The 12,415-nt window shown below is 35.9% G+C and overlaps 1 long non-coding RNA gene across 1 annotated transcript in view; it reads left to right on the plus strand.

Annotated features, from left to right (window-relative positions):
* LOC123379925 overlaps nucleotides 1–12,194 on the plus strand; it is a 131,203-nt gene extending 119,009 nt beyond the window's left edge. Inside the window, exon 3 of the long non-coding RNA XR_006584980.1 lies at nucleotides 11,843–12,194. This is a non-coding gene — a long non-coding RNA (uncharacterized LOC123379925). The remainder of the gene's footprint in view (nucleotides 1–11,842) is intronic.
* Nucleotides 12,195–12,415: the final 221 nt, after the last annotated feature.

Raw genomic sequence — 12,415 nt, forward strand, 5'->3', positions numbered from 1 at the left:
CTTAATGAATCTGGAGAGAGAGCAAGCTCTATCCTTTTAGTCTGTTTTCTCTCCCTTTATATATGTGTGTGCATGTGTATGTATGTATGTGTGTGTGTGTGTATATATATATATATGTCTGTGTGTGTGTGTGTATGGACACAAAAAATAGTCTGGAACAAAGGCTCTCAGTGTCTTTGCTGGAGAGAAATACAGAAATATGTGAAACTCATAAGGAATTATCTTGACTACCTCTTTAGAAACTAGTCATCAGTTTCTTATAAATCTAAATCTACATTTACCCTGTGACTCAGAAATTCCAATTCTAGGTATCTCTTCAGAAGAAATGAATATGTATATTCATCAAGACTTGAACAAGAATATTATATCAAAAATGTATAAATAACACTGATAACTCTAATAATTCAAATGACTCAAAAAATGAGTAAAAGAATTAAAAGCCTGTGAAAGGCCAATAAGCAGATAAAAAGATATTCTAACTTACTAGTCACTAGGGAATTAAAAATTAAAACCACTACGAGTTACTACCAAATATCCAGCAGAATAACTAAAACAAAATTTTTGAAAATACTGAAAATGCTAAGTGTTTGTAAGAAGGTAAGCAACTATAATTCTTATGCATTGCTAGTGGGGATATGAAATGATACTATTTCTTTTAGAAATAGTTTGGCAGTTTCTAATAGCATTAACTATACACTTTCCATACCTATGCCCTTGTGTATGTTGTTGTACCACACTCAGGTTGAAGACAGGAAAAAGAAAAAAAAAAGATTAAGACAATCCACACTTGTCTCTTTTTTTTTTAACTAGGAAGAAAAATCCTCAGAAAGATTATTACATTTTATTATTCAGAACTGTATCACACGACCCATCCCTATCAATCAGAAGTTTGAAGAACCACTGTTTAACTACTATAGTGACGAGAAAATGAAGTTTGGGAATTGGTGGTGAAGCATCAAAATAGTGAGATTGTGGGGAAAATATTTTTTTTTGCATCCAAAAGCATAGAGAACATCATTCAAAACTTGTTTCCAGAACATTAAATAGAATTATCACAATTCCTAAGGGAAATCCCTCTGGTTAGATGAAATTTCTATTTATGTACATGCTAGAAAATGTTTGCTACGCATTATTACCTTTTCATCTTTTTCCAGTATAAAAGACCATCCAAGTTTCTACTCATGATTATTTTGACAATTTTTAATACTGATTTTATTTAAAAGTGGCCATAAACATAATAGTTCTATATTATAGAAGTATAATATATTTCAACTTTAATCATGTTAAATGAACCATGTTAGGGTTTTGAACTACATAAGAGACAAATGAATTATATATAACAAACCCAAATAATGTTCTGAACACCTACCATTATGAACTTTTTATAGAGCATGCAATGTTAAAATCATTTAAAAGTGTTTCTAATAAGTTTATACAATAATTTATAAAAACATTTACATAGTTTGGATATAAAGCAAAAAAACCTATTCCTGTGAAATTATAAAAAATAATTTGACTATGTAGTTTCTAGTCATTCTTCTAATTATAGCATTTGTTTTCATATCCTTAGCCCTATCTTAAGGGCTCACAATCTTAAGGAAATAGTATATTCTATTGCTTGTCTTATCCAGTTGGACTGTTTTTCCTACTAAACAGAGAAATAATTTTCTCTTTCAGTTTATAGCATGAATATGGAATTACCTGCTTTTCCACCATATACCACATTTTTTCCCTTTTAAACATTCTTATCATATTGTCTCAATTTTATTTTCTTCCTTCTTTACCTATATCAATTCTAGTTAGCTGAATAAATTAATTTCAAAAATTTCTTCCTGTACAGAATCTTTACCAAGCCAATAATCTGGAATTTGTGCCCCTTTCATGGCCCCTGTAGCCCCTGCATTGATCCCCTTCTATTGTTTTATTATGTTACTTATTCTGAACTCTTTCAGCCATTAGACTGTGATGCTTTGTAGGCATACACTCTTTCCTTATTTGTTTCCCCAGCATTTAATGTGGTGCCTAAACTATCATACGAACACAATACTTATTGAAGAAATCGCCATTTTGTTCTATGTCTACAGCTATGAATTTAGTAAGTTCAATCACAATTTCTGGTATTTCAGCTACCATTGTATGCATGTCATTGGTTGGTTAAACACCAGACCCAAGATTCTGATTAAAGCTTGGTAAAATCATGATGAAATCTGAGAAGGAATTTTACTATAAGACTAAATATTATTGAAACTATTGGTACTCTCATTACTCCAGAGATTAAAAAGTAAGCTGTTCATTTAAATAAATTTGTTAGCCACTCACAACTATGTGGATGGAACTAGAGGGTATTATGCTAAGTGAAATTAGTCAGAGAAAGACAAATATCATATGACTTGACTTATATGAGGACTTTAAGATACAAAACAGATAAACATAAGGAAAGGGAAGCAAAAATAATATAACAACGGGGGTGGGGGGGAGCGACAAAAACATAAGAGACTCTTAAATAGAGAGTACAAACAGAGGGATACCGGAGGGGTTATAGGAGGGGGGATGGGATAAATGGGTAAGGGGCATTAAGGAATCTACTCCTGGAATCATTGTTGCACTATATGCTAACTAACTTGGATATAAATTAAAATAAAAATAAAAATTTTAAAAAAGGATTCTACAGTGAAGTAATATCAAAAAACACAAAAAATAAAAATTGAATTTTTTAGACTGTTAAATTGGAAATATAAGGAAACAAACATGTATTCCAGCTGATTCTTTTGCAGGGTCTGAAGCACAATAGTAAAGAAAGAACTCTTGAGACTTTGTATAATGCAACTTAGTAAGCTTGTTTGAGTAGCAAGGGGACAGGACCCATAAGCAGAAAGAGCTGCACCTTTTGCTGTATGAAGCTGGTGGTTATAGACTTAGTGCTCTGGGGGGAAAGACATGTACAGAGTATTAGATCATAAATGTTTTCTTCGAATTTCTATGTGTAAAATTTTACAAGAGTTCTCTGGTGCTTATCATTCAGTTCAATATTAACTGTCAGTGAGATGTACAGACAGTCATGAGACCCTTTAAGATTGGAGCAACCAGAACAGATATGATCCTTATCAGAACTATGCTGGCTATAGGTCGGCTTTCCAGACTAAAGGTGACCATTTTCCTGCTTCTATCTCTTATCAACTTCATAGGGTTGATAAAGCTGAGCATGTTACTTTACTCAGAAAAAAAAAAAAAAAAAACAAACATTTAGTGGTCTGTTGGTTAATTTTCTGTGCTTAACTTGACTGAGCTAAGGAATGCCCGGATACCTTGTAAAACATCACGTTCTGAGTGTGTCTGTGAGGGTGTTTCCAGAAGAGATTCGCATTTGAATCATTAGACTATGTAAAGATCATCCTTAGCTTGTGATTAGCCATTATCTATCTGTTGAGGGCCCAAATATTATAAAAGGGCAGAGAAAGGGTGAATTTGGCCTCTTTGTTGAGCTGGGGCATCCATCTTCCCCTGCTCTCAATTATTGGCACCCCTGCTTCTCAGGCTTTTGGTCTCAGCCTGTGATTATTGGCTTTCCTAGTTCTCAGACCTTTGGGATTTGACCAGACCAATACCATTGACTTTCCTGGGCCTTCAGCTTGCAGATGGCAGTTCGTGGGACTTAACCTTCATAATTGTGTGAGCCAACCCCTCATTATATATCTCTGTCTATCTGTCATCTCTCTGTCTTCTATAGGTCCTGTTTTTGTGGAGAATTCAAATACAAGTAGATTCCCTTAGTTTTTAGCATAACGATGCCCAAATGTTTCTTACCATCCTTGTCCTTGTTCTCTAGCTTTTTCTAGGTCTCAATTATTTTCCTGCATTAGGTCTTCACATATGCTTTTCCAAGCTGCCTAATTGTTTCTAGTCCCAAAGTCAATTTGTAATGTTTTGTTTTAAAATTGTAAATATGTTATACTGCCCTAATTGTTGCTGAATTACATGTATATAACATTGATTAATACTGATATATAAATATATAATAATCTCAGAGGATATACATATTCTGATCCTTGTTGCATCATGTCATAAATATCACAATTACATCTATTTTTATGGTGAGGAAAGTATAGAGGATTCTTTTCCCACCCCAAAAGGGAAGTGCTAAACACATGGTAGAAGACCAAGAAGCCTGGGGCGCCTGGGTGGCTCAGTCGCTGAGTGTCGGACTTCGGCTCAGGTCATGACCTCATGGTTCGTGAGTCCTGCGTTGGGCTCTCTGCTGACAGCTCAGAGCGTGGAGTCTGCTTCAGATTCTGTGTCGCCCTCTCTCTGCCCCTCCCCCCGCTCATGCGCGGGCGCGCGCGCGCTCTCTCTTTCTCTTTCTCTGTCAAAAATAAATAAACATTAAAAAAAAAATTAGAACCAAGAAGCCCATAACTAGCTTGAATGAACTGTCTTATATTCTTCATCCTACATCAGTCTCATTCTTCATGAAATCAAGATAGAAGATCATATTAGTGTAGGAGATGAATATAACACCTACATTTCTTTAAAAAAAATGAATGACCTTAATTTGTACTTTTTTCTTTTCATTTTCCCTCTTACATTTGCTTACTTTATTTTGTGCTCTTATACTATGTTAAAATATGTTAAATTATGCTCAGTAGAGGAGAAAATATACAAGCCTAATTTTTTTTCAAACCCACTCTTAGAATCAAGCAAAAAAAGATTACTGATAACTGGCTTCAAGTTGAGGTTAAAGAGAGGAAAAAAGATCATATTTATATATTCTCTCTCTTTACACACACACACACACACACACACTAGATATGTATACATATACAGGCATACCTCAGAGTTATTGTGGGTTTGCTTCCAGATCATAATTAGGTAAATATTATGATAAAGTGAGTCAAATAATGTATTTTTGGTTTCTCAGTGCTTATAAAAATTATTTTTATGCTATGCTATAGTCTAGTCAGTATACAATAGAATTATATTTAAAAAGCAATGTACATACCTTAAGTAAAAATACTTTATGTTGAGGTACCTGGATGGGTCATTTGCTTATGCATCCAAGTCTTGATCTCAGGGTCTGGGGTGAAAAAAAAAAACTTTATTGCTAAAGAATGCTAACCATCATCTGATATTTCCACAAATCACATTTTTGCTGGTGGAAGATGTTGTCTTGATGTTGAAGCTTGCTGATTAACCGGAGTGGTAGTTGCTGAAGGTTGTGGTGGCTGTGGCAATTTATTAAATGAGACAATAAAGGGGCACCTGGGTGGCTCAGTTGGTTATATGTCCAACTCTTGATTTCAGCTCAGGTCATGATTTCACAGTTTGTGAGATCAAACCCTGATTCAGGCTCTGCGCTGAGAGCGTGCAGCCTACTTGGGATTCTCTCTCTCCCTCTCTCCCTCCCTCTCTCCCTCTCCCTCTCTCTCTCCCTCTCCCTCTCTCTCTCCCTCTCCCTCTCTCTCTCCCTCTCCCTCTCTCTCTCCCTCTCCCTCTCCCTCTCTCTCTCCCTCTCCCTCTCTCTCTCCCTCTCCCTTTCTCTCTCCCTCTCCCTTTCTCTCTCCCTCTCCCTCTCCCTCTCTCTCTCCCTCTCTCTCTCCCTCTCTCTCTCCCTCTCCCTCTCCCTCTCCCTCTCCCTCTCCCTCTCCCTCTCCCTCTCCCTCTCCCTCTCCCTCTCCCTCTCCCTCTCCCTCTCCCTCTCTCTCTCTCTCTCTCTCTCTCCCTCTCTCTCTCCCTCTCTCTCTCCCTCTCTCTCTCTCTCTCTCTGTTCCTCTCCCACTCTTTCTCTCAAAATGAATAAACGTTAAAAAAAATAAAATGAGACAATAAAGTTTGCCACATCAATTGACCCTTCCTTTCATGAATGATTACTCTGCAGCGTGTAATGCTGTTTGATAACATTTTGCCCACAGAACTTCTTTGAAAATTGGTGTCAATGCTCTCAAACCCCATCACTGGTTTAACAACTTAAGTTTATGTAATATTGTAAATACTTTGTTGTCATTTCAACAATCTTTATATCATCACCAAGGATAGATTCTCAAGAAGCCATTTTCTTTCTCACCCATAAAAAGCAATCTCTCATCTGTTAAATTTCTATCATTAGATTGCAGCAATTCAGCCACATCTTTAAAATCTAATTCTAGCTCTCTTGGCTATTTCCTCCATATCTGCAGTCAGAACACACATTTGTTAAGTTTGCTGTCTTATATGGGTACTATTTGTGGTACCCCCCCAAATAACTGCAATAATAATATCAAAGGTCACTGACAACAGATCACCATAAAAATACAATGAAAAATTGAAATATTGTGATAATTACCAAAATGTGACAGAGACACAGTGAGCAAATGTTAGAAAAGTGGTGCTGATAGACTGGGTTGTCAAATGATTGCCACATTCTTCAACATGAAAAAAAACACCATGTATGTGAAGCAAAACAAAGTGTAATAAAACAAGGTATAACTATACATACAAATATAAGCTTATAAATATACATATGCGCATATATATTCACATATATATATTAGATTATGAATACACCAGCTATACATCGTTCATGTAGTATCTAGCTTTTATCATTCATTTATCTTACATACCTCTATCAATTTACACTTTGCAAATGGAAACTGGGAGAGAATAAAAAAGATACCACATGAGATTAAAATAGTTGGTTATTTCAGAAGATAAGGACTAATCGATGGGAAGGAGAACTAAGAAGTTTAAACAATGTTTGGTATAGACATGTCTTTAAGGTCTAAACCAAGCAGAGTAGACATAAAAGAATGAGCCACATGATATGTTTTAAAGCCCATTAGGATGTAGGTTCAAAAAGAATAGCAATGAAGAAATTTGCCTATAACATATATTTTGGCTGTATAAGAGATGAAATTTTTATAGTGATACTTACATGTGCACAATACTGCAATAACAGAATTACTTTACATTTTGGATACAATCGTTACAAGAGTAGACCAACTACAAGAGTATCAACTTTTAAAACAAATGAAGACATAACTTAATTCTGAAGAGGGAAAATATTTATTTGAGATCTTTATCTTCAAAATGAAATTGAATTGGAGATAGGAATTTAAAATGGAAATAAATGAACTTTTATTTTAGGTTAACAAGTGCAGGTTATAATTTCAATGATACACTGATTTTATATGCTATTTTGAAAATGTTAAATTTTAAAAACCTATTTATAACCTTATTTAATAAAGTTAAAGTCAATGTTGTATTATAATTTGTGCACTTCAGAAGTGCACCTCTTGTTTTACTCTGTTCTATTTTATTTTCCAAATTTTCTTGGCAAATATTTGGGAGCACTAGAAGCCATTCTTCACTTCATATTTGATTTTTGTAGCATGATCATGTAACAGATTATTTTTGCTATAGGCATACTATGACATTATGTATGCATATTATGTCAATTTCCTAATTCCATCCTCCCAAACATCTGCCTTGAACACAGATGTCTCTGTGCTGAGGGACAGAGAATCTTCCTCTTCCCACTGGATATCAGATCCGGTGAGGATAGAATACTTGTTTTGTTCCAGTTTTACTCTCAGAAATTTGAATATCTGGGAAGTAATGGAAACTGGGTTAGTATTTTTTAACTAAACCAATTAGTTAATCAACAGATAATTAGCTACTGAATTCTACATGCCTGTTTATTTTTGTACAAACTGATCTCTTTGACAGATTCCCATTTACAAAGGACTTTGCAGATGTTCTCAAACTGGTCACTGCTTAGCATTTTCATGAAATTTCAAATATTTGCAGTCTCATTTTGAAATTGTTTCTATTATATTACATGAACAAATTCAAAACAAAGGAAGTGTTTAAGAGCTAGATGGAAAACCAACCTATTGTCATGCTGGAGATTGTGGGGGTGCAAAGTTAAGTGACAGAAATGTGCCATTGTGTAAAATAGTGATGCATGTTTGAGAGAGGACTGTTGAGTGGCTGTTTCTTTGGTGAATGTGTTGTGTGCTGTGAGAACTTTTGCTTCCATATACAGACACATACTTGGATGTTTTGATTCACAAATTCTCTGCTAATGTACAGTCTGGTTTTTCTTGTGGCCCATGATTTATATATGTACTATATACAGTAAAACCTTGGTTTGAGAGCAGAATTTGTTCCACAAATATGCTTGTAATCCAAAGCACTTGCATATCAAAGAAAATTTCCCCATAAGAAATAATGGAAATTCAGATGATTGATTCCACAACCCAAAAATACTCATATAAAAATGATTACAGGACTGTAAATTAATACAAAATAAAAAAGAAAATGCAAAATATAAGGAAAAACAAATGAACATGCACTTACTTTGAAAACCTTTGTGGTGGGGCGCCTGGGTGGCTCAGTCGGTTAAGTGTCCAACTTCAGCTCAGGTCACGATCAATCAGTCCATGAGTTCGAGCCCCGCCTCAGGCTCTGGGCTGATGGCTCAGAGCCTGGAGCCTGCTCGTGAGTCTGTGTCTCCCTCTCTCTCTGCCCCTCCCCCATTCATGCTCTGTCTCTCAAAAATAAATAAACGTTAAAAATTTTTTTAAGTTAAAAAAAAAAGAAAACCTTTGTGGCAGGTGTGAGGGAGACAAGAGAGAGGAGGGTTATTGTGTTGGATGACTTTCACTATCACTAACAGAATCACTGATATCTGTTGGTCCAATAGAATCTTTTTCTTTTCCTGAAACTTTAATAAGGAACCTATCCAATGACACTTGCTTCTGCCTCTGTTTGAGGATTTCTTGGAAATGGGGCAATGTCTTTAAACAGATTCATCACTCACACTGCTAAAGCCTTATTTGAGTGGTACTTTTCTACAAAATGTTGCACTATTTCCCACATTTTACACATCTCCCTAATATCATTTGAAGGGCAGGATTCCTCCGCCTTTTTCAACTCCTCCTCTGTAGGCTTCTTATAAAATCTTGCAATTTTGGCTACTCGCATACCTCATTTGTACTTCTCCACAATTTCCATCTTAACTTCCACTGTAGTCATCACCTTCCTCTTACAGCCTTTCTTTTCAACCTTTTTCTGCGTGGTATCCATTGTGTAACACGGATGTTGACTACAGTACAGTATTAATAAACTCTTGTATTTAATGTAACTGGGTCTCTATCTCCAGGCAGCCTGAAATAGAATGAAGCAAGGCATTCCTAAACTTACTTTTGTATGGGAAAGCAAAGGACTGTACATAAGTGCTTTGAAGTGACAAAAAACACTAATGCCAGTTATGGGCACCTTCCAACATTCTGAAAAATCACTGATTTCTGCCAAACACCATGACCTGAGACTGAGCATCCGAGCATAGGCGACAATTACCCACAATCACACAGAGAGAGCGAGGAGTGAGGAGAGAGAGAGAGAGACAGAGAGAGAGAGAGAGAGAAGAACCATCGTGACGCGTAACCATGTGACATTCGGTGTCACAGTACTACTTTCATTGCAAGACATTGCTTGTTTGTCAAGTTAAAATTCATCAGAAATGTTTGCTCATCTTGTGGAACACTCACAGAACAAGTTACTTGCAATCCAAGGTTTTATGGTATACGTGATATTTACATATATAGTTACACACACACATATTGTATGTCTAATATCTCTGTGTACAATAAATGTGTGTATGTACATGTATATACCTACATAATATACCACTTTGTTTCACAAAGAATTTGCCTCCATCCAGTGTATCCAGACGTATATCTTCTAAAACACAAAATATTAGAGTTCTGTTGGCCACATGTGTAATTGGATCATTGTACCAGTTCAGCAGCATTCCTTACAATGGGCCCAGAGCTACACAGTGGGAGGATTAAACATATAAGATCAGTGCTATTCTACCTAGTATTTGGAATTTAATGGAAGTATCATGGGAGCATTGAGTGATTTTTTGATTTTGTGTACTTATTTAATTTTAAAGAATACATTTTTGAAAACAGACTACTTACCACAAAATTGAGATGTCTTTTACAAATGTTTGATTATTTTGTTTTTCTCTTTTCAAGATTCTCCGATGGTAGCATTTCTTTTTAAATGATTACTACAATTTTAGGTATGCAGCACACGTGTATGTATGTATATGTGTATATATATATATATATATATGTATATATATATATAAATTTAATTTTTTTAAGTTTATTTGTTTTGAGAGAGAGTCATAGAGAGAGAGCATGAACAGGGGAGAAGCAGAGAGAAGGAGGAAGAGAGAGAGTCCCAAGCAGGCTCCACACTGTCAGCACAGAGCCTGATGCAGGGCTTGAATTCAGGAACCACAAGATCATGACCTGGGCCAAAACCAAGAGTTGGATGCTTAGCCAATGAAGCCACCCAGGTGCTCCGGTAGTCAGCATATTTTTAACACTGTCACCAACCATAATTCTGCTGAGCACCTTTCCTTGAGATGCTAACATCTTTAGTCACTCAAATATTGCAAAACTCCATTAAAGAAAAATTATCTCCATAGGGTAGCATTCCCTTGGCATTTGATCTCTAAACAAGTGCCTTCCAATAGATTTTCTATAATGGAGGGATGTTCCATAATCTGAGCACCCAGTGTGGTAGTTACTAGCCACATGTGGCTTTTGTACACTTAAATTTTGGCTAGTGAGGCTAAAAAAACTAATGTTTTAAATTTCATTTCATTTTAATTAGTATAAATTTAAATATACGTAGCTACATGTAGGTACCATATTGGATAGCACAGTCTGTTCCAAATCTTAAATTATTATTATTTTGGAGGCGGGGGGGGGGGGGGGGACAAGACAGGTAACAGAAAGTATGGGTTGATTTAAATCAGGATTTGTTCATTCAGTCTATCATTTAACATCAGTATTTATTGTGTGCTCACTATTTTCCAATTGGACTAATTTTCTAATTGGACTAATTACTAATTAGAAGGTTCATGATTGAATAATCATGAAAACATGTCTTATAAGAGAAAGGGTCTAGGGTAGGGAATACTGTTCATTTCCAAACATACCCTCAGCATAAATAAAAATACTCATAGGAGAAAAGCAAACAACAAAACTTAGGGCTGTGTGTGTATGTGTGTAAGAAGTGGGTGTATTTGTATACATGTGCATGTTTGTATGTTTTCAAGTCATTGATTCAACTTCCTGGAACAGAGACTCCAAGAAGGAGGTATGTATGTAAGAAACTTATCAGGGAATGTCTTGAAATTGGAGAGAGAGAAAAAACTAATCTGAATTGAAATGCAGTTGTGAAATATACCCCAGCTAACCGTCCAGAAATCTCTGGAGCCCAGTTATTAGACCTTGGCTGGGATGGGGCAGCATCCACTATTGGATTGGAGCAGTTCCCTAAAGGGGATTCATCAGACAAGCCTCTTGCCAACAGCTGGGAAAAGGAGTATGTAGGCCTTTGGAACATGGAAAAGGGCAGAGGGAGGAGGAGGAGAGGAAGGAGGGGAAGGGGAAGGGATTGGTAGAAAAGCGGTGGGAGAAAGAGTCGCAAACTGAGTTTTGTTTTGCCTTTTTTTGTTTCCAACACCATTTTACTACCTTAACCTTGGGCTACGAAAGAATTTGAGGTAGAAGACAATCATTTCATATTATTTAGTTTTATGGCATTATAAGTTCTTTAGTTGAATGATCACTTTAATGGTTTTGAGGATCATAGTCCTTTATTTACTTATTTGTTTATTTCTCAAAGTTTCATTTTTATTTTTTCTTTAGCTTTCTGACTCTGTGCCTTCAACACTTTTACAGTGATTTTCTCCTCAATAAGGCAAGCAAGCTTGATCCCATCAGTTCACTTAGCATACTACAGGCCCTACTGATGGGTTTTTTTGTTTGTTTGTTTGTTTTAGACAAAACGAAAAAACATAAGAACTTTAGATCCCACAGCATGAACTCCTCAAAGTCGGTCTGGGCACACACCGCACGTGCGTTTTGGCGCTTTCCCAACCTTCTTAGTATAAAGGTAAATGACTCTATTAACCAGGGGTTGGGCCAGCCTAATTTTGTTAGAGGCTGTATTATAGGACAGGCTATGAGTGTATGTCAAATGCTGGAACATTCTGAAGGCCTATGGACACTGTGCCTGGAAGAGAAAAAAAGGCTTATAGTATTCTTTTAATGCACATTATCTTTTTCACGGAAAATTAATACTTATAAATGCTCCATAATTTTAAAAGACCCATGAAAACCATGAAGTCCACATCATCTGATATGGTGGCTTATTTCAGGCGTGGCCAATTTTCAGGCTTAACTCGCTGGAGCAGGAATCTGGTTTGCCTCTAAATTCTCAGTAGATCTAAAAAGATAGTTTCTAAACAAACAAAAATAATCAAGTGAATCAATTAGTATACAAAACTCTTATATGTGTCTATGTAGACATTGTCATCCTCTGCAAACATTAGGGGAGTGTTTATATATATATA

The sequence above is a fragment of the Felis catus genome, chromosome C2 (assembly GCF_018350175.1).
Source record: "Felis catus isolate Fca126 chromosome C2, F.catus_Fca126_mat1.0, whole genome shotgun sequence".
Taxonomy (NCBI): domain Eukaryota; kingdom Metazoa; phylum Chordata; class Mammalia; order Carnivora; family Felidae; genus Felis; species Felis catus.